General features: G+C 41.1%; 1 protein-coding gene across 1 annotated transcript in view; it reads left to right on the top strand.

The window, feature by feature from the left end:
* Positions 1-588: 588 nt before the first annotated feature.
* The window catches only part of LOC308689950 (protein NLRC3-like), a 94,990-nt gene continuing 75,418 nt past the window's right edge, over positions 589-20,160 (top strand). The window contains exon 1 of the mRNA XM_081364084.1: positions 589-685. The gene's annotated coding sequence lies outside the window, so the exon portion shown is untranslated. The remainder of the gene's footprint in view (positions 686-20,160) is intronic.

Genomic DNA, 20,160 nt, shown 5'->3' with positions numbered 1-20,160 from the left:
TCTCATCACTTAATTCAGAATATAAACCATTCCTGGAGAGACTTGATGTGACTGATGTCTGGAGATGGATGGGGTTTATTTGTTGTTGATATCTGAGGTAAAGCTGTGGTAAAGTATGCAAACATCACGTCAGCGTCACTACGGGAAGCAGAAAGTGTCTTCAGACTTCACGTCTCTGTTTTCAGCGACTCTCGCCGATCGGTTACATCAGCCGATGTCCAACACACCTAACATGACACATTCACAAGAGGAGCACATGGCAAGAACACATGAGGGAAAAGGGAATCACATGACAGGAACCTTAATTATAGGTAAATTACAAAATTAAAGACATGAAACGTGAAAGTGAAAACAAAACCCAAACCAGCGTGACTTTTTTTCTTCAATTATCTACAGTCTTCTGCAATGCCCTCCAAATCTCGTGAAGCCTGACACTGTGCACTTGGAGAACCAAATAAGAGACACAGAGACCAGATTGCTGCGGAGTTGTTTCTCAGTTTAATACAGTTGGACAGAGGATACATGTGTCAATACATGTGTTAGCCTGTTTTCTGCTTGTGTCAAAGTTGCAGGCAGGAAAACCATAAAGAGGAAGAGAAAGCGTAGACAGCGCACAGAATGCAAACTCAAACAGGGTGACAGAGAGCCAACACAGATTTAACACTGGCACAAATATCACATCACGGTAAGTCTTCAGGAATTAATCTTCAGGATTATAATGATATCGAGCTCTAGGGATTCTGCTTTTAGTTTAGATTAATTTACAGACTCTTTACAATCTGAAATATACAGAGGTGGAAAGTAAACATGTAAATGTTCAACACTTCCGCTCTTCTGTAGGCCAGGCGTTGGTTCACAGACGATCAGCTTTAGTGAGAAGATCGATTATGACAAACAGATGTATTTTTGATGGCTACAGAAAATCTATACTCTCCAATTAAAGTGTGTCTGGATTGTGATATTTAAAGGAAGAAATCCGAATAAATAATATGATCAATTATTTACTGTTTTTATTTCACCTCTGTGAAAATACTCAATAATAATAATAATAAACTAGATTAAAAAGTTCGTCGAGACAAACTTTAAGATGGCTTGAGAAAGTTTGGACCAGAAAGTTTGAAGAAGTTTATAGTTTGAAGTAGTTTAAAGTTTGAAGTTGTTAAGTTGGTGTTCTGGGTGGTTGCTATGGTGTTCTGGGTGGTTGCTATGGTGTTACTAGGCGGTTGCTATGGTGTTTTGGGTGGTTGCTATGGTATTACTAGGCAGTTGCTATGGTGTTCTGGGCGTTTGCTAAGGTATTTTGGGTGGTTGCAAGGGTGTTGCTATTGCTTGGGTGTCCCTATTTTCCTGAACTGCTTTTACATGCCCTTCACTCAAAGCATTCCTGATTTTGGATCCTCCTCCTTCCTAAAGTTATGTTCAGCCCACGCATCACACAGTGTTTGTGCCGCATTGACATTGAGCAGATGTTTTAAAAGAGTAATTAAATGTTGGTCAAACCGTGACTACAGTTGCTATGTCAGTGTTGTTTAATGAGGAAGAGGTTTTGTTGGACACTGACATTTCCAAATTTAAAAAATGTGTCAAAAAGTTACAAAAGTGTCAAAGACGAATCCCATGAGCTGTTCTTCTCAGTCAGATGATGGGTTGATGAACACGAAGAGTCTGAAAGTGATGTTAGTGGAAACGCACAGATGGATGTGGAGAGTGCTTACTCTTTCACCAAAATTCAGTCCTTTTTACAAAGAGCCAAAGGCTTGAGATCAGTTAAAGTTGAGTTTTTCTCAGATCTAAAGTTGTTCCTTGATTGAATGCATGCCAATCAAAAACAGACGTGACACAAATAACACGTTTGAAAAATGATTACTGACTTTAATGCATTTAATTGATATATTAAATATCCCAAAATTAGGCTATTTATTTAGGATTTTGTGTCTCGATTAATCTGTCAGACACTAAACATGGCATCTCCTTTCATAGTTATGCTGACGATACCCAAGTCTATTTGCCTCTGGGATCAAATAACATGGGTTTAGATACTCTGCTGGCTTGTCTAGCAGAGGTAAAGGCCTGGATGTCCCTAAATTTTCTTCACCTTAATAAAGGCAAAACTGATATCATAGTTTTTGAACCATCAGAAGCTGCTAGCTCCCTTTGCTCAAATTTTGGCTCCTTATCTCCATGTGTGAAATCATTAGTGAAGAATCTGGGCGTGGTTTTCGATAGTGCTCTCAAATTTGACAAACAGATTAGTACGGTAGTCAAAACCAGTTTTTTTCATCCCAGAGTCCAGGCCAAAGTTAAATAATTTCTTTCTTTTAAGGACTTTGAAAGAGTGATTCATGCTTTTATTTCGACAAGGCTTGACTATTGTAATTCCCTGTATTTGGGCACTAACCAAGCAACTCTTAACCGTCTGCAAATGGTGCAGAATGCAGTTGCTAGGCTCCTTACTGGTGTGTGCAAACGAGAGCACATTACCCCTGTTCTTAAATCTCTGCATTGGCTCCCAATCCGTTACAGAATTGATTTTAAAGTTTTGATGCTGGTTTTTAAATCCTTGAATGGATTGGCTCCTGTATAAGTTTCTGATTTACTTTCCATCCACAATCCTGGAAGGTCTCTTAGGTCATCCAACCAGAGACTGTTAAATGTTCCGCGGGTCAGATTAAAAACGAGAGGAGATCGAGCTTTTGCCGTTGCTGTACCAAAACTTTGGAACAGCATACCTGTTTTTATTAGAAATGCCACTACACTACATGAGTTTAAAGCTAAACTCAAAACCTATCATTTTTTTTTGGCTTATAATTGTAGCTGATTTGTGCGGTGTCTGGTATGTTCTGTGTTTTTGTCTTGTATTTTATGTTGTAAATGGTGTTAATTCCAATGTTATGTGCAATAATGTACAGCACCTTGGTCAACAACCGTTGTTTTTAGTGGTGCTATATAAATAAAGTTGAGTTGAGTTATTAAAGATTTTAAGAACTATATAAAAACTCCATAGTAACCATCTTTGACAACTACCAACCACCTTGTAACACCATAGCAACTACCAAAAATACCTTAGCAACCACCCTGAACACCCTAGCAACATCTAGAAACGCTCTAGTAACCACCAAAAATACCCTAGCAGCCTCCCAGAACACCCTAGCAACTGCCTAGCAACCACCCAGAACACCTAGCAACCGCCTAGCAACCACCCACAATACCCTAGCAACTGTCTAGCAACGCCCTAGCAACCACCCAGAATACCCTAGCAACCGCTTAGCAACCACCCAGAATACCTTGGAAACCGCCCAGAACACCATAGCAACCGCCTAGTAAAACCCTAGCAACCGTGCCGAATTTTGCCACTGCATGCACCACTCACATTTTCTTCAGGAAATGTACATTCTAGTTTTCGAGTGAGAGAGACGAAAACTGTGTAATTTCAGTGGTCCTCTCTGTGTTGTTTGAGGATGCCACAGTCGTCATGGCAACTCCCAACTCCCAACTGTCACTCCGAATTCAGAAAATGCAAATGTCCAGTGCAAACTCATTATAATTAAAGTAGTTTAAATAAAACATACATAAACTATATATAAATTGAAATAGACATAAATAAATACAAAATAATATATATATATATATATATATATATATACAGGGCTGGACTGGGACAAAAAATCGGCCCTGGCATTTTGGCCCATACTGGCCCACGGCCACTAGGCCTACATATGATCAAAAACATAATGTACTCCTTTTCCTTAAAACCACTAATGCCATGTATTGAGTGAGTAGGAACGAGCGAGAGTTAATATATGAAATAACCAAAAAAAGTCATTTATTAAAACAAGCATTAAAAAAAACTATACTCCACAGTGATGAATCCTAAAACAAGCTATAAGATGCACTGACATAGCAATACCAGTGTTTCTCACAGGTTTTTTGTAAAACTGTGGTGGATGGTCCTCAGGTTCTCTAGGGGGGTTCGGGGGCATGCTCCCCCGGAAGAAAATTTTGTGCATTTTAATGTTAAATTCTTCAATCTGGTGCACTTTGAGAGTTCAAAATTAAAAGCTCTAACCCATATTCAGTGTGCAAATTGAACAAAGAAAAACTCAATCCTCTTTTAGTTAGTGTCTGTCTACATTGCACTAATAATAGTTATAATATTAATCCCATGGCAGTAATAGCCATATATTGTAAAACAAATGCACTGAGAAATAAAGGAAACTTTCATAATTCGTTTTGTACTTTTATTTTGATGGAAACTGCATCGAGCTTTTATTTTGGCGGAACAAAATCAAAATTGATTTTGGTTTACAAACGCGTCTCATTACAATTCTAGTCAAATTCGGTAATCGTTTAGGCGGCAGGTATAAGGCTTTTGCGGCGCTGCCTGTCACTTTAGGGGATTTTTTTCTCGATTGATTACATTCACTTATTCTCACCAAGAAAGTTATTTTGACAATTGTGTGTGAATTTATCTATTCGGGCGCAAAGAAGATGCAAAAGATAACTCACGCACTGTTTCATGCGCACGAAAACTAATCAAGTTATTTTAAATAGCAGTGAGATTATACAGTGGCAGCACTGATCTGATGTATATAAATGTCATTTATATAGATCAGTGAAAGGTGGCCTATTACAGCTGCAATTTCTTTAACTTTGAAACAAAACAATGTTTTTTGCCGGCCTTCCAGCAAATAATTCATTTATTTTCATTTATTTGGTGGTGGAATCTGTCTCAAGTGCTTGTCGTTTTTTCTCTCTCAACTTCTCGGTCCTTCCTTTACGTTTAGATATTTTGTATCGTTGCACATCATCACATGAATTCGCTCAAGTTGTAAAGCGGCCGCTTTGCAAGTCTGTAACTTGATTCTGATTGGCCAATGCTCAGTGAACGTGCTCAGCACACGTTTAACCTACCTGTCAGTCTCGCAGCTCGCATTAGCTTCATGCGGCCAATGAGAGAGGCACATAAGCCCGGAATTGGACTATACAACAATATACTTACGAATATATTGACGATTAATATTGATTTAAAAACAAAATACATCACGCACGGCACCGGCCCACACAAACCGCGGCCCACCGGGAATCTCCCGGTAGTCCCGATGGCCAGTACATGCCTGTATATATATTACTACACTTAAATACACTACACTAATATATATATAACACTTAAATATTTTTGTGACCCAAATATACAGAAATGGTGGCCATCTTGAAAATGGTCGCCATCTTGAATTTTTGAGTGGCACACATCTTTTTCCATGATAATGTTCCTTGAAGAATATTTGTACCAAATTTCATGATAGCATCGCCATTTGAAAAAAATATTAAAGATTCAAGAAAAATGGCGGCCATCTTGAAAAATGGTTGCCATCTTGAATTTTTGAGGGACAAGCACCATTTTCCAAAAAAACATTCTGAAGAGAGTATTTTCACAAAATGTTATGCCTACATCACTGTTTGAACGATTGACATAATGAGCATTTGACAGAAATAGCGGCCATCTTAAAAAAATGGCCGCCATGTTGAATTTTTGGGTGGCCAACGCCTTTTTCCCAAAAAGTGACCCTTAGAGAGTATCTGTGCCAAATTTCATGCTTTTATACCAATTTGAACGATTCTCTTGAAATATGTCATTAATCTGCTGCACTAAGGGGGATATGAGGGAGGAAAGCACGGTAATTTGAAAATATTACAAGTTTTCTACTGATACAAAGCTTAATTCTTAATCCTGAAGTATCCCTTTAAAGTGCTCATATTATACTTTTTGTTTTTTTCCCTTTCCTTTATTGTGTTATCTTTTTTTGTGCATGTTATAGGTTTACAAAGTGAAAAAGCCCAAAGTCCACCCCAAAGGGACTTACCATGTCCCACAGAAAACACTGTTCACCATCTGCTCTATTGTAGTCCAGCCTTTACTTCAGAGACAAATGTGCTCACTTTGTAACACGTTATAATGCTCGCCTAGCTGCAAAACATAATGTTGTATGTAACTTTGAAATGTGTTTTACCTATTTTGATACCAATGTGAATCAGCAAAAATGGAAATGTCACTTTTTTAGAATATTCTATTTTAAAGATCATTTATAAAATCCACAAAAGTTTACGAGTGTTTATTTTAAGTGTTTTATTCTTGTTTTGCATATTCACATTTTTATAAATGCCACCTCTGATGCAGATTCTGTTTTCTCTGCAGTGGGAAAAAAATATTTTTTGTTGATACTAGTCAATTTGATTGGTAAAAGCCATGTAGTGACTTAAAATGTATAGAATTTGACATAAAAGATGACAGTTAGGGGGAAATTACCTTTATAAATGTAAAAAAAAAAAAAATGCAATGAGAATCAATTTAAGATTATTGGTTCAGAATAAATGACTTTTACAACATAAAAATTGAACACTTTACTGAAGTAGTTAGTTATTGCACCACCACAGGATTTTATAAGGGTAGAGATTTTATTATAATATTAGGTCAATGTAGCTTACATGAGTGAGTCGCTCGTTGTGTGAGGAGAGTGAGTCGCTCGTTGTGTGAAGAGAGTGAGTCGCCCGTTGTGTGAGGAGAGTGAGTCGCTCGTTGTGTGAGGAGAGTGAGTCGCTCGTTGTGTGAGGAGAGTGAGTCGCCAGCTGAGGAGAGTGAGTCGCTCGTTGTGTTCGGAGAGTGAGTCGCTCGTTGTGTGAGGAGAGTGAGTCACCAGCTGAGGAGAGTGTGTCGCCAGCTGAGGAGAGTGAGTCGCTTGTTGTGTGAGGAGAGTGAGTCACCAGCTGAGGAGAGTGAGTCGCTAGAGTGTGAGGAGAGTGAGTCGCCAGCTGAGGAGAGTGAGTCGCTTGTTGTGTGAGGAGAGTGAGTCACCAGCTGAGGAGAGTGAGTCGCTAGAGTGTGAGGAGAGTGAGTCGCTCGTTGTGTGAGGAGAGTGAGTCGCTGCGTGAGGAAAGTGAGTCGCTCGTTGTGTGAGGAGAGTGAGTCGCTCATTGTGTGAGGAGAGTGAGTCGCCAGCTGAGGAGAGTGAGCCGCTCGTTGTGTGAGGAGAGTGAGTCGCTCGTTGTGTGAGGAGAGTGAGTCGCCAGCTGAGGAGAGTGAGCCGCTCGTTGTGTGAGGAGAGTGAGTCACTGTGTGAGGAGAGTGAGTCGCCAGCTGAGGAGAGTGAGTCGCTAGTGTGTGAGGAGAGTGAGTCGCTCGTTGTGTGAGGAGAGTGAGTCGCTCGTTGTGTGAGGAGAGTGAGTCGCCAGCTGAGGAGAGTGAGTCGCTCGTTGTGTGAGGAGAGTGAGTCGCTGTGTGAGGAGAGTGAGTCGCCAGCTGAGGAGAGTGAGTCGCTCGTTGTGTGAGGAGAGTGAGTCGCTGCGTGAGGAAAGTGAGTCGCTCGTTGTGTGAGGAGAGTGAGTCGCTCATTGTGTGAGGAGAGTGAGTCGCCAGCTGAGGAGAGTGAGCCGCTCGTTGTGTGAGGAGAGTGAGTCGCTCGTTGTGTGAGGAGAGTGAGTCGCCAGCTGAGGAGAGTGAGCCGCTCATTGTGTGAGGAGAGTGAGTCACTGTGTGAGGAGAGTGAGTCGCCAGCTGAGGAGAGTGAGTCGCTAGTGTGTGAGGAGAGTGAGTCGCTCGTTGTGTGAGGAGAGTGAGTCGCTCGTTGTGTGAGGAGAGTGAGTCGCCAGCTGAGGAGAGTGAGTCGCTCGTTGTGTGAGGAGAGTGAGTCGCTGTGTGAGGAGAGTGAGTCGCCAGCTGAGGAGAGTGAGTCGCTCGTTGTGTGAGGAGAGTGAGTCGCCAGCTGAGGAGAGTGAGTCGCTCGTTGTGTGAGGAGAGTGAGTCGCTGCGTCAGGAAAGTGAGTCGCCAGCTGAGGAGAGTGAGTCGCTCGTTGTGTGAGGAGAGTGAGTCGCCAGCTGAGGAGAGTGTGTCGCCAGCTGAGGAGAGTGAGTCGCTCGTTGTGTGAGGAGAGTGAGTCGCCAGCTGAGGAGAGTGAGTCGCTCGTTGTGTGAGGAAAGTGAGTCGCTCGCTGTGTGAGGAAAGTGAGTCGCTCGTTGTGTGAGGAGAGTGAGTCGCTCGTTGTGTGAGGAGAGTGAGTCGCTCGTTGTGTGAGGAGAGTGAGTCGCTCGTTGTGTGAGGAGAGTGAGTCGCCAGCTGAGGAGAGTGTGTCGCCAGCTGAGGAGAGTCGTTGTGTGAGGAGAGTGAGTCGCTGCGTGAGGAGAGTGAGTCGCTCGTTGTGTGAGGAGAGTGAGTCGCTCGTTGTGTGAGGAGAGTGAGTCGCTCGTTGTGTGAGGAGAGTGAGTCGCCAGCTGAGGAGAGTGAGTCGCTCGTTGTGTGAGGAGAGTGAGTCGCTGCGTGAGGAGAGTGAGTCGCCAGCTGAGGAGAGTGAGTCGCTAGTGTGTGAGGAGAGTGTGTCGCCAGCTGAGGAGAGTGAGTCGCTCGTTGTGTGAGGAGAGTGAGTCACTGTGTGAGGAGAGTGAGTCGCCAGCTGAGGAGAGTGAGTCGCTCGTTGTGTGAGGAGAGTGAGTCGCTGCGTGAGGAAAGTGAGTCGCTCGTTGTGTGAGGAGAGTGAGTCGCTGCGTGAGGAAAGTGAGTCGCTCGTTGTGTGAGGAGAGTGAGTCGCTCGTTGTGTGAGGAGAGTGAGTCGCTCGTTGTGTGAGGAGAGTGAGTCGCCAGCTGAGGAGAGTGTGTCGCCAGCTGAGGAGAGTGAGTCGCTAGTGTGTGAGGAGAGTGAGTCGCCAGCTGAGGAGAGTGAGTCGCTAGTGTGTGAGGAGAGTGAGTCGCTCGTTGTGTGAGGAGAGTGAGTCGCCAGCTGAGGAGAATGTGTCGCCAGCTGAGGAGAGTGAGTCGCTAGTGTGTGAGGAGAGTGAGTCGCTCGTTGTGTGAGGAGAGTGAGTCGCTCGTTGTGTGAGGAGAGTGAGTCGCCAGCTGAGGAGAGTGAGTCGCTCGTTGTGTGAGGAGAGTGAGTCGCTCGTTGTGTGAGGAGAGTGAGTCACCAGCTGAGGAGAGTGTGTCGCCAGCTGAGAAGAGTGAGTCGCTCGTTGTGTGAGGAGAGTGAGTCACCAGCTGAGGAGAGTGTGTCGCCAGCTGAGGAGAGTGAGTCGCTAGAGTGTGAGGAGAGTGAGTCGCCAGCTGAGGAGAGTGAGTCGCTCGTTGTGTGAGGAGAGTGAGTCGCTGCGTGAGGAAAGTGAGTCGCTCGTTGTGTGAGGAGAGTGAGTCGCTGCGTGAGGAAAGTGAGTCGCTCGTTGTGTGAGGAGAGTGAGTCGCTGCGTGAGGAAAGTGGACGACGCTTTGCTGGAGACCTAGCCTGACTTCGTCATACTCATATTCTAGTCAGAATGTGAGTCTGATACTGCTCCATAGAGATTTGATTATGGGGCGTGTCTCAACCGAACCAGGAAAAAAACAAAAAACTCTGCACTCAATTGGATAGACCTACAACCAATCAGAGCAATGGAGTAAATGACGCATGTTCTTCATTCATATTTTCAACCAACAAAATGTTGCGGCTTTCTGTTCCTCTTTTAAAATGAATGCGCTGTGGTCTGTGGATATCTTCTATAACAGACGCGATGGCGGAATCTACACATGATGTTTCATAAACAAAGTTCGGGAGGAGCACAATCCAATATCAACTTGTCATCAAACAATACCATGTCTAACGTTACCCTATATCAGCATGAGGAAGCATATTCACTCTGTCAACTTACCTAACACTCCTTGACAGTTTTTCAGCATCCCTCCACCACCCCGAATCCTCACTCTTGTCTTGTTCTCTCACAACCAGGAATACGGGGGGAGTATGGCTACCGAGCCCACAGCCCTCTCCTCGGACAGCACGTCATATACGCATATCTGACTTATTTGTGTGAACTCGTGAAATCTCATATATACGCATTTATTCTATCTGACTTATTTGTAAGTGTGAACTCGTGAAATCTCAATTATCCAGCTGCACTCGTCTTTGTTGTAAACTAATTCAAATCAAGCGCTCTTTGGTGACGTGAGTGATTACGTAACCGCAGATCATCTGTCCATCAACGATTAAAGCCCGCCCTGGCAATTTGATTGGCTCGGCCTTTTGGGAGGCTAATTACTCCTCAACGGATCGAGTCCAGACCGAACTTCCCGACCAAAAAATGTTTTTAATGTAAAAACATTAAACGGGCTTAATGTAGGCGCGTTGCGCGTGGGAAGCGCGCTCATAATCCGCCGGCACGACCACAACATTGCCCAACATCAAATGGCAAACGTAATGCAAGCGGAACGAATCTGCTTGTTATTGTGTGGTTGAAGGACCGTTTATCAGTTTGGACCAGTGCACCGCGAGCCGATCTTGATCAAGTGACACTGTTACTACACAGCGCTAATAAGAGATCCAGGAAAGAAAGCATTTGAATTCGCCACAGAAGTAATAACATCGCTGCGAGATCTAGTGAGAAACATTGACATTTCTCCGTTACGGAGAACAACGGAGAACGGATCAAACAGCGCTGACGTGGAAACCAGGAAGAAACATTGTGCCATGAATGAACTATCCAGTGTCCACAGATCTGCTAGCCTAGAAATCTAGACGCACCCTAGCGGCAGCAAAATGTATTTTGCAGCCAGGGTAGTCTAGCAACTCTCCATTGACTTTTGAGCTGCAAAAACCTAAATTGGGTCAAGTCAAGTCAAGTTTATTTATATAGCGCTTTTCACAACATAGGTTGTATCAAAGCAGCTTCACAGTAATAAATTAAAACAATACATCAATGTTTGTTTCTAGTGGAACGTCCATGTTTGGTAATGCTGATCAATAGTATCGTTGATTGATTAGTTAAATTAAATATCCCCAAATATCCCCAACTGAGCAAGCCAAAGGCAACAGTGGCAAGGAACCGAAAAACTCCATCAAGTGACCTAATGGAGAAAAAAAACCTTGGGAGAACCCAGGCTCAGTCGGGGGCCAGTTCTCCTCTGGCGTTTATGAACTAGAGACCGGATTTAACTGTAAGATTAAAAGTATTATATGAATGCCTGGCTGAAGAGATGCGTCTTTAATCTAGTTTTAAACTGGGAGAGCGAGTCTGAGCAACGAACAGTATCCGGAAGACTATTCCAGAGTTTTGGAGCTAAATGTGAAAATGCTCTCCCTCCTTTGGTGGATCTGGATATCCTAGGTATGACCAAAAGCCTCGAATTTAGTGACCTTAAAGAGCGCGATGGATTATAGGGCGATAGAAGATCGGTTAAATAGACTGGAGCTAAGCCGTTTAGGGCTTTATAAGTCAGTAGCAATACCTTGTAATTAATACGGGACTTTATAGGTAACCAATGTAGTGATGATAAAATTGGTGTTATTTGATCGTATTTTCTTGATCTAGTTAGAACTCTAGCGGCAGCATTTTGGACTAACTGTAGCTTGTTTATTGAGGATGCAGGACAACCAGCTAATAAAGCATTACAGTAATCTAGCCTCGAGGTCATGAATGCATGAACTAACTTTTCTGCATCAGAAACAGATAGCATATTACGTAGCTTAGCAATGTTTCTAAGGTGGAAAAAGGCTGTTTTTGTAACATATGAAATATGATTTTCAAAAGACAGGTTGCAGTCTAGTATAACACCCAGGTCTTTTACTGTAGAGGATGAAGTAACAGGACATCCTACTATGTTAAAGTTGTATTGTGAGAGGTTTTGTGGGTGGTTTTTTGAACCGATAAGTATTACCTCTGTTGGGTCAGGTCAATCACATCGTGTATAGAGTAGGCGGGGCGGGCTTAACATAATGACGACAGAGTTGCGACGGTTCCCTGGCTTGAAAACAAAGAATGGCTGCTGGCGAACAGTCTTTCGAGTCGGCTTTGGCCGCGACTCTGAGTACTTGGAGTTAAGTTTTTCTTTGAGAAAAGAGCAAAGAACAGCACTTAAGTCATTCTTAAAAAAGGAAGATGTGTTTGTAGTTTTGCTGGTGTTACACCAGATTCTGTGACCATCATAATATGTGACCGTAGTGGGCGCGGTTGTCTCTGGGCTGCGTGATCTACGCAAACAGCGTAACTTCTGACTATAAGCCAAAGGTGAAGTATTTACGACACGTTTGTTTAGAAATGCTTTTTTTGCCTGTCAGATATGGCAAAAGGTGAATCTATCATCTAACATTAGCTCAGCTGTTGGGAAAACGCTCTGGTTGGTTGAAGCGCTGTCCTATTGCGTGCAGAGGGAATTTGAAAGACAGCCGTTTATCCCGCCCCTCAGATTGAGCCGTGTCTATGGTGAGTTGCCAGACCTAACATCTTGATGTAGGTCTGGCTTGCCAGGCTACAGATCTGCAACATTCACCATGGATTTACTGTAGTAACACTAACTGCAACCATGTAAGTTTGGCAGTAATAGTAGGCTATAATGCCTTCAAGTAACATTACGTCGGTTTTATTTTGACAATATGAATAAAATTGCTGCCCTCAAATGTTAATCTGAACTAAAATAAACCTTTGTTTATAACTACTACAATATTACATTTAATTTTTTCCAGGAGCTGTTTTGTTTTATATGCTCTTAAGAAGAGTCAATTATAGCTCTAGAATTGCTCAAAGTAAAAAAATATCATACTTTATGATGTTATGATAAAAAATAATAATAAAAAAAATTAAATCAAGGAAATTTCTCTGGCATTTCTTTTTTTTTGCTGTATCAAAAACGTCCCGAACCGTGACAAGTGTATCGTATCGAACCGAACCGTGAATTTTGTGAACCGTTACACCCCTAATATCTATACATTGACACTAACCAAATTCATGTGATATACATCTTTAAATCACCCACATTCCAGCATTTTATATAACCAATTCGATTGAACACATATAACAAAGAAATCACAAAAACAATTCATAACCATACCTGCATGCATGAGTTGAAAAATGCAGTGATTATTTGTTGCATTAAAAGTAGTGCGTTTAATCAGCCTTCTCCTGTCAAACATTTGAACATAGAAAAGATATCAGCAGACACGCTTCACAGGCCAACTTTCACACTAACATACAACACAACGTGATACTGCATTCACTCGGTTAAACTTTCACTTATGCAGGAAAAACATCTTTAAGAGGGAAGATCACATACTTGTGCATACTCATTTACATTTTAACGAAACCAATCACTTAATTAGTGATTATTTATACTTGATGGCTGCTCTGTTAAGTCTTCGTCGTCGGTTAGGAACCTGGGTGTGCTCTTTGATACTAATCTTTCATTTGAAAGTCATGTGTCTAGTATCTGTAAAACCGCATTTTTCCATCTTAAAAATATATCTAAATTACGCCATATGCTCTCAATGACAAATGCGGAACAATTAGTTAATGCGTTCATGACCTCAAGGCTAGATTATTGTAATGCTCTACTGGGTGGTTGCCCTGCACGCTTAATAAACAAACTATAGCTAGTTCAAAACGCAGCAGCTCGAGTTCTTACCAGAACCAGGAAGTATGACCATATTAGCCCTGTTCTGTCAACACTGCACTGGCTCCCTATTAAACATCGTATTAATTTTAAAATATTGCTGATTACTTACAAAGCACTAAATGGTTTAGCTCCACAGTACTTGAGCGAGCTCTTAACGCATTATAGTCCTTCACGTCTATTGCGATCTCAAAATTCTGGCCAGTTAATAATACCTAGAATATCAAAATCGACTGCTGGCGGTAGATCCTTTTCCTATTTAGCACCAAAACTTTGGAATAGTCTTCCTAACATTGTCCGGGAAGCAGACACACTCTGTCAGTTCAAAGCCAGATTAAAGACACATCTCTTTGACCTAGCATTCACATAACACATTATAAACTTCTATAATTCAATGTTAGGCTGCATAGATCAGGTCAGCCGGAACCGGGAACACTTCCCATAAATCCTGATGTACTCGTTACATCATAAGAAGAATGGCATCTACACTAATATCAGTCTCTCTGTTTATCCCGAGGTTTTCCTACAGCCTGCCGGATCCAGGCCGTATCCGGATCTGACGAAGGACCTTCGCCTGGACCCGATGTCATAGCGGGGTGCTAAAGTGCCAACTAGTTTCTCCTTATGGAGGATCCCTTTCCCACTCTACAGATAAAGCGTTGTCAGGAAAATTCGATTCACGTATCTACCCCGAAGTGATAAAATTGTATCAAAATGTTAAGGCCAGACAAGTAGTTTTTAAAGGCTTGGTTTGTAGGGAATTACAAACCTGTGCACATATATTCAAATGCGCACACCAATAGACTGAACTCATAATATGCATGTGCACGCCATCAGCGTTCTCACAGGTTTCGCATTTAAAGTCTGTGTAGAGTTTCCTGTTAAAACGGTGTCGTGTTAGTGGCCCCTAAGTTAACAACTAATGATCGTTGCGATGGAAGTGAATCAATCAAATTAACTTTAGCTGGACAATAACTTAATTCAAGAACTGCTAAAAACTGCATTCAAAAAATCTCTGTTACTTTAAACTATCCTTGTATCTCTGTAAAGCCGCTTTGGAACAATCTACATTGTTAAAAGCGCTATATAAATGAAGATGACTGACTTGACTTGACTACACGATTGTCATGGCCAAAATAATTAATGATAAAAATATATTGCAATATCTATAGAAATCTTGAAGAAATATAATGCTTTCAGTCAAAGAGCCTTTATTTTCTTTATTTTGGTTAATGAATCTCAAAATTGCATACAAAGGGAAATGCTAACCATTTTAGCTTAGCACTAGCAGTGCTGCCAACTTTGAGTTTAGCTTGCTGTGGGGATTATGGAGCGGTATTTATTGTTTGAATTTTGTAATAAAATTGACAGAATTTGAAGCTGAGACTTTTTCATATCAGAGTAATCTGCTCTTGTCTGTTAGAATCAGTGTCTTTGCTCTGTGATTTTTCACTGCGTGAGAATATGGTTGTGTAACGCAAGTAAGTGTGAGAACAGTGTCAATAGCTTGAGTCTTGCACTGAATGTCTGAGAGTTGGCAGCACTGGCACTAGTCTAGACTTGTAAGTAAGTTTTTCTCCCCGAATCATGGAAGCAAACACGTTATTTTGCGAAGAGATCTCTAATTTCTAGGGCTGGGACGATACATCTATCTCCCGATTCGATACTATCACGATACTTGGGTGCAGATATGATGTATTGTGATTTTTTTAACAATTGTGATTCTACAAGTATTGCGCTTCGATTTTGCAACATATTGCAATTTTTTTTTAACACTAGACCATGGGGAAAAGTTAAATCATACACTTATACAGACCGTACATGATGTATAAGATGAGTCATATTTACTAAAACAAATCATCACATCTTTCTGACTTTTATTTCAGGACTATCATACAATACTACAGTCTCTTGAATAAATGATTTAACAATTTTTAACAGTCACTTAGTGGCGAAACAATGTAATCGATAAATACGTTATTTTAAGTACCAAGTTTCTATCAAAAGCTGATTTTGATCGCTATCGTAGACTTTAAACTTTTATCCAAGTACTTCTATCATAATTTGAACTATTGCATCACAGAAATAATGATACTATGAGGCTGAAAAGACTGTTTGTGAAGCGCTTTCAGGACGACTCTCTCCGGGTCAGCGGCAGCGCCAACACAGATCTGAATGTTGTGATATGATTTTGTCAAAGTTTAATTGACAAATAATTAAATTGACAATCCAGACTGATTGAAAGATTGCGAGTGTGTTTGATGGAGATCAGTCTTTTAAAGATGAATGGTGCAGCTCTACTGTCTTATCTCTCTCTCTGCATATGAGCAGCGCGAGGGCTTTCAGTGCGTTGAGTCTCGCGTCTCTTCCACGCGTCCACTTGTGATGTTACGTCACTCAACACTCAAAGATAACAACACATTTCATCCTCTGTTCAGAATATCAATTCTGAAAAAAAAAAAAAAAGATTTTAGAATCATTAAAAAAGAAATCGTGATAGCTAGGTGAATAGATTTTTTCTCCCAGCCCTAATAAAAACAAAAGCAAGGCATCACTATTGTTATTGCTCATTCTTCTTCTTCTTCACAAAAGTTTTTCCTGCAGCTTTTGTCACAGACCCACGAATGAGGCGTCAAAACATGCGGATTATTGAGGAGAGGTGTGCTATGACTTTTAGTTGCGATCAGGGGCGAAAAAGTCGCAGAAAAAGTCCCATAGACTTTGCATTGCGACAAACTTTGACGAGTCATAGCTCAGAGCGAGGATTTCGCAGAAACGTGTGATTTACCACATTTGAAGAGGCTGGCAGGCTCTAAGAACCAGTGGCGGCTGCTGGTCTTTCAAAGAGGGGAAGCTCATTTTCGGCCTACATCATAAAATTTTTACATTTATTTATACGTAAATGCTGCCCTACGTTCCTTTTCAAGAAAATGCTCTGTGACCCTGTCGTACCAACTAGGCGTCTTTTCCAGTGACTTGACCAGTGTCCTCTCAATGGCCAGCAGAGTTAGGTATAATTGTATAAATATAATAATATAATAAAGGTATAAATAATAATATATTAAAGTATAATAATACTACTAATAATAATATTTTTTGAATTATTTTAATAATTATTTTTTAATTATTACTACTAATAATATAAAAATATAATAAGTAATAATATAATAAAGATATAAATATATAATTGTGTGAAATGTATTATGAAAATTGGCAAGCAATTTCGAAAAGCGAATACCAAGAAATAGGTTGCTGCAGTTTGTCTTTCGACTATACTTCCAAAATCCGCGATGGGACTGAGCTCGAATAGCTTCAGCGTCAGCAACTTTGATGAGTCGTTCATGAACGATCCGTTCATTGTGTCTGTCACGTGACAAATGAACCAAAGACTCGGAAGGTAAAGTAATTATTATTTTTGATGGCATTATAATGATTTCTTAATTCAGAATATGATCAAGATTGCGTTGGTGGATGTGTTCAGGGAATTTGCCTGTTAAAAGTATAATATTTAAAGCCCCTTAAATGAACGAAATGACTCGAAAAAAGATTCGTTCATTTTGATTAACAAGATCGAAGAAAGTCAGTAAAATGATCCGAACTTCCCATCACTATTGTATGAAATAGCTGTCAATCAAAAGGAGACGCAGCCTTTCGACAGACCCTCCAATCATCAGGCAGAAGCCCGGAGGCCAGGCCAGCCCACTCCTCATTCACTGCAGAGACGCTGAGCGTCTGTGGGCGGGACATAATCGCAGCATTTATCCAATGACCGTCTAGTTTGAAGCACTGAAAAAAAACTGTTCAAAGCAGCTCCATTGAAGTCAGTGGACGCTGGGCTTCAACAGGGAAATACACTGTGACGCTACGGGAATGATGAGAAGGAAATCGAGTCAGCCGACCTGCTATATGCACTGATTCTGAACGAACTAGTCTTTGAGATTAACGTGTTCTAATGCATTTTTAGTCAATAAAATGTTAACACAATAGTATATATTTAACCATTATTTTTTTGACATTATAGGGGAAGCCGAGCTTCCCTTGCAGTCTCATGGCTCGTTTCCACTGAGCGGTACGGTACGGTAGGCAATTTTTTGCGTTTTCCACTGTCAAAACCGTACCGTACCACTTTTTAGGTACCCTTCCGTTGGGGTACCTAGCACAGTGGTACGGTACTAAAGGGTGGAGCTAGACTCACTGCAGAACGTTGATTGGTTGACAGTATCGTCACTTGTGCGTGCTACAAGGGGAATGACAACATAAAAGCCCATTTTTTAATATACAGTTGAAATATAATACTACTGTTTTTGCATCATGAAATGTAGTTTTAAGAGTTTTTCAGGCGAGAATGTAGTTGTTTAAAGCTCAAATCTGTGGTTTATTTTTAAAGATTTATGAAAATTTTATCCAGGTTGTGAGATCCAGACGATCACCGGGCGCTCGGCGCTCATGTTCTCCGCCTGGAACAGCTTTTCCTCGGCTAGTCGTTCTGACGTTTGCCGCGGACTCTGGCGTCTCTGTAGTGGTTAAACATGAGATATAATTCGTCTTGTGTAGACCTAACGGTCGATCTTTGATCTCGTGAATCTATAATTTGTTCCCTGGCCAATCGTGTTGGCTGAGGGCTAAGTTAAGTTTCATAACTTTATAAGCTATTTAACTTTACCCTTGTATGGTTAGACTAGAGCACTGACTTTGTATGTTTGACTGAATTGTTTGCTTTATTTGTATAGCTTCTTGTACATTTTACTTATACTTTTATAATGGCTAATATTGATAAAACTGAAATTTAACAAAAAGAGTTTTGTCATTTTAAATTTTAATACAACGAAGATGATCTGCAACATCTGTTGTTTAGTACATATTGCCTGGACCATATTAAAATGTTTAATATTTTTATATTATATTTAAACGAAAAGAGGCTGGGTTGTTTTTTATATTTTGTTTTGTTATAAATAGGCTAACGTTATATGCAGTGAATATAATCAATACGCGTTGCCTGAACCACATTTGTGTGGCTATAATGTTTAAGATTTCTTTAAATGAAAACGAAAAGAGGCAGTGTGGTGTTTTATAACATATTTCGTTTTATTGTTGCCAAAAATATACATACAGAGATAACCGGAGTAGCAGAGCGAGCTGAGTGACGCGCGCTGTTCCATCTGCAGAATAACCGGACTTGTGATAAACACTCTGAGAAGCAAGAACAAGATCTGCTGTGTGTCATCCATTGTTGTTTATGTTGCTTTCTTCGCGAGCAAATGACGTCGATCGCTTCTTTCCAGCATAGGCTACACCACGCCTATCAAGTAAGGGTAGGCTACTGTTGGCAGTGGAAACGCTAGCTGATTCATGGTTTACCGACCCGACCCGAACCCTACCGTACTGTACTGTACCGTACCGCTCAGTGGAAACAAGCCATTAAAGAAATCCCCACTGGTAAGAACAAGAGCAGGAGCTGCCCAAAAGTTGCCCCATAGACATACTATGGCGAAGGTCGGCCCATGAATCGCATGTGTTTCTCCTACTATGGTAAATTGCATAGGGATTTTGTATTGATCATAACTCTGGATCACAGTGTCATAGAGACAAGGGGGCAGGCTCATTTTACTTAGACAACCAATCAGTCTCTCAAGATCATTGTGAAGCTATCAAGCCACGCCCTAGAAACCATTTAGAGCACCTTAGCAACAAGGTCCATAGACTTCCATTGAAAGATATCAAAGGGATATCTTTGTATATAAGTGTCTTAGAAAAATGAGGGTGGTCTTGTTTGACTCGGGGCAGCAAACAGCCAATCATGAATCACCTCAAAACTTCCAGCCCCACCCTAGCAACCATTGTCGAGCACCTTAGCAACCAAATTCCAAAGAGGGACATCTTCCATTCTGAATGTCACAGAGGCATGGGAGTTATATCATTCATACTGACAAGCAGCCTTTTGGAGTTTCATCATTTGCAGCTCCCAAGCAACTACATAGCAATCAAACAGAGTACCCTAGCAACCGTTTAGCAAGACCTATATCTCTGCAAAATGAAATCATGGTAAACTATGATAATCATGTTAGCATCATGCTAGCAATATGCTAATCATAATTAGCATGTTGCTAGTGTAACTGGTCTTTATTGTCCCTCTGCGTTGTGTTGTGTTGTTAATAAAACTCGTGCTTCAATAATCAGGTCCAAGTAATTTTATTCTCCTGAAAAACATCGTGTAACCAGGGTGAGTGAGTCAAAATAATTCAGCCTGCGTCACACCACTCTGGCGCGCTGGCCTTGCACACGTGAACTGATAGCTATGACACAGTTTAACAAATTCACAAAATAAACGTTTCAAATGAATTCATTCTCTCATATCAAAAATAGAACAATTTACCTGAAAAACATCGTGTAACCAGGGTGAGTGAGTCAAAATAATTCAGCCTGCGTCACACCACTCTGGCGCTATAATAAGACACATTTTTCACTCTTCGCTAATATATAACACTCTTCTTGGTCTCAAAATAAGTAGGCTATTGCTCATGATATATCACACATATAATTGACAGATAATTTACAGACAGAATTACAGAGCTCTCAATCACACGACTTACCGCTGGCCTTGCACACGTGAACTGATAGCTGCGACACAGGGTGCACACAGCACAGAGAACCAGCCAGCCAATAGGAAACCCTGTTGACCCTTATTCTATCCAATCATCTTTCAGTGTGAATATTTAACAGATCATTATTAGCAAGTGGAGACACACACACACAATATATATAACTC

The sequence above is a fragment of the Scardinius erythrophthalmus genome (genome assembly GCF_964197995.2).
Source record: "Scardinius erythrophthalmus genome assembly, chromosome: 4".
Lineage (NCBI taxonomy): Eukaryota > Metazoa > Chordata > Actinopteri > Cypriniformes > Leuciscidae > Scardinius > Scardinius erythrophthalmus.
Note: the sequence above shows the minus strand (reverse complement) of the source record. Positions and strands in the feature narration are given on the sequence as shown.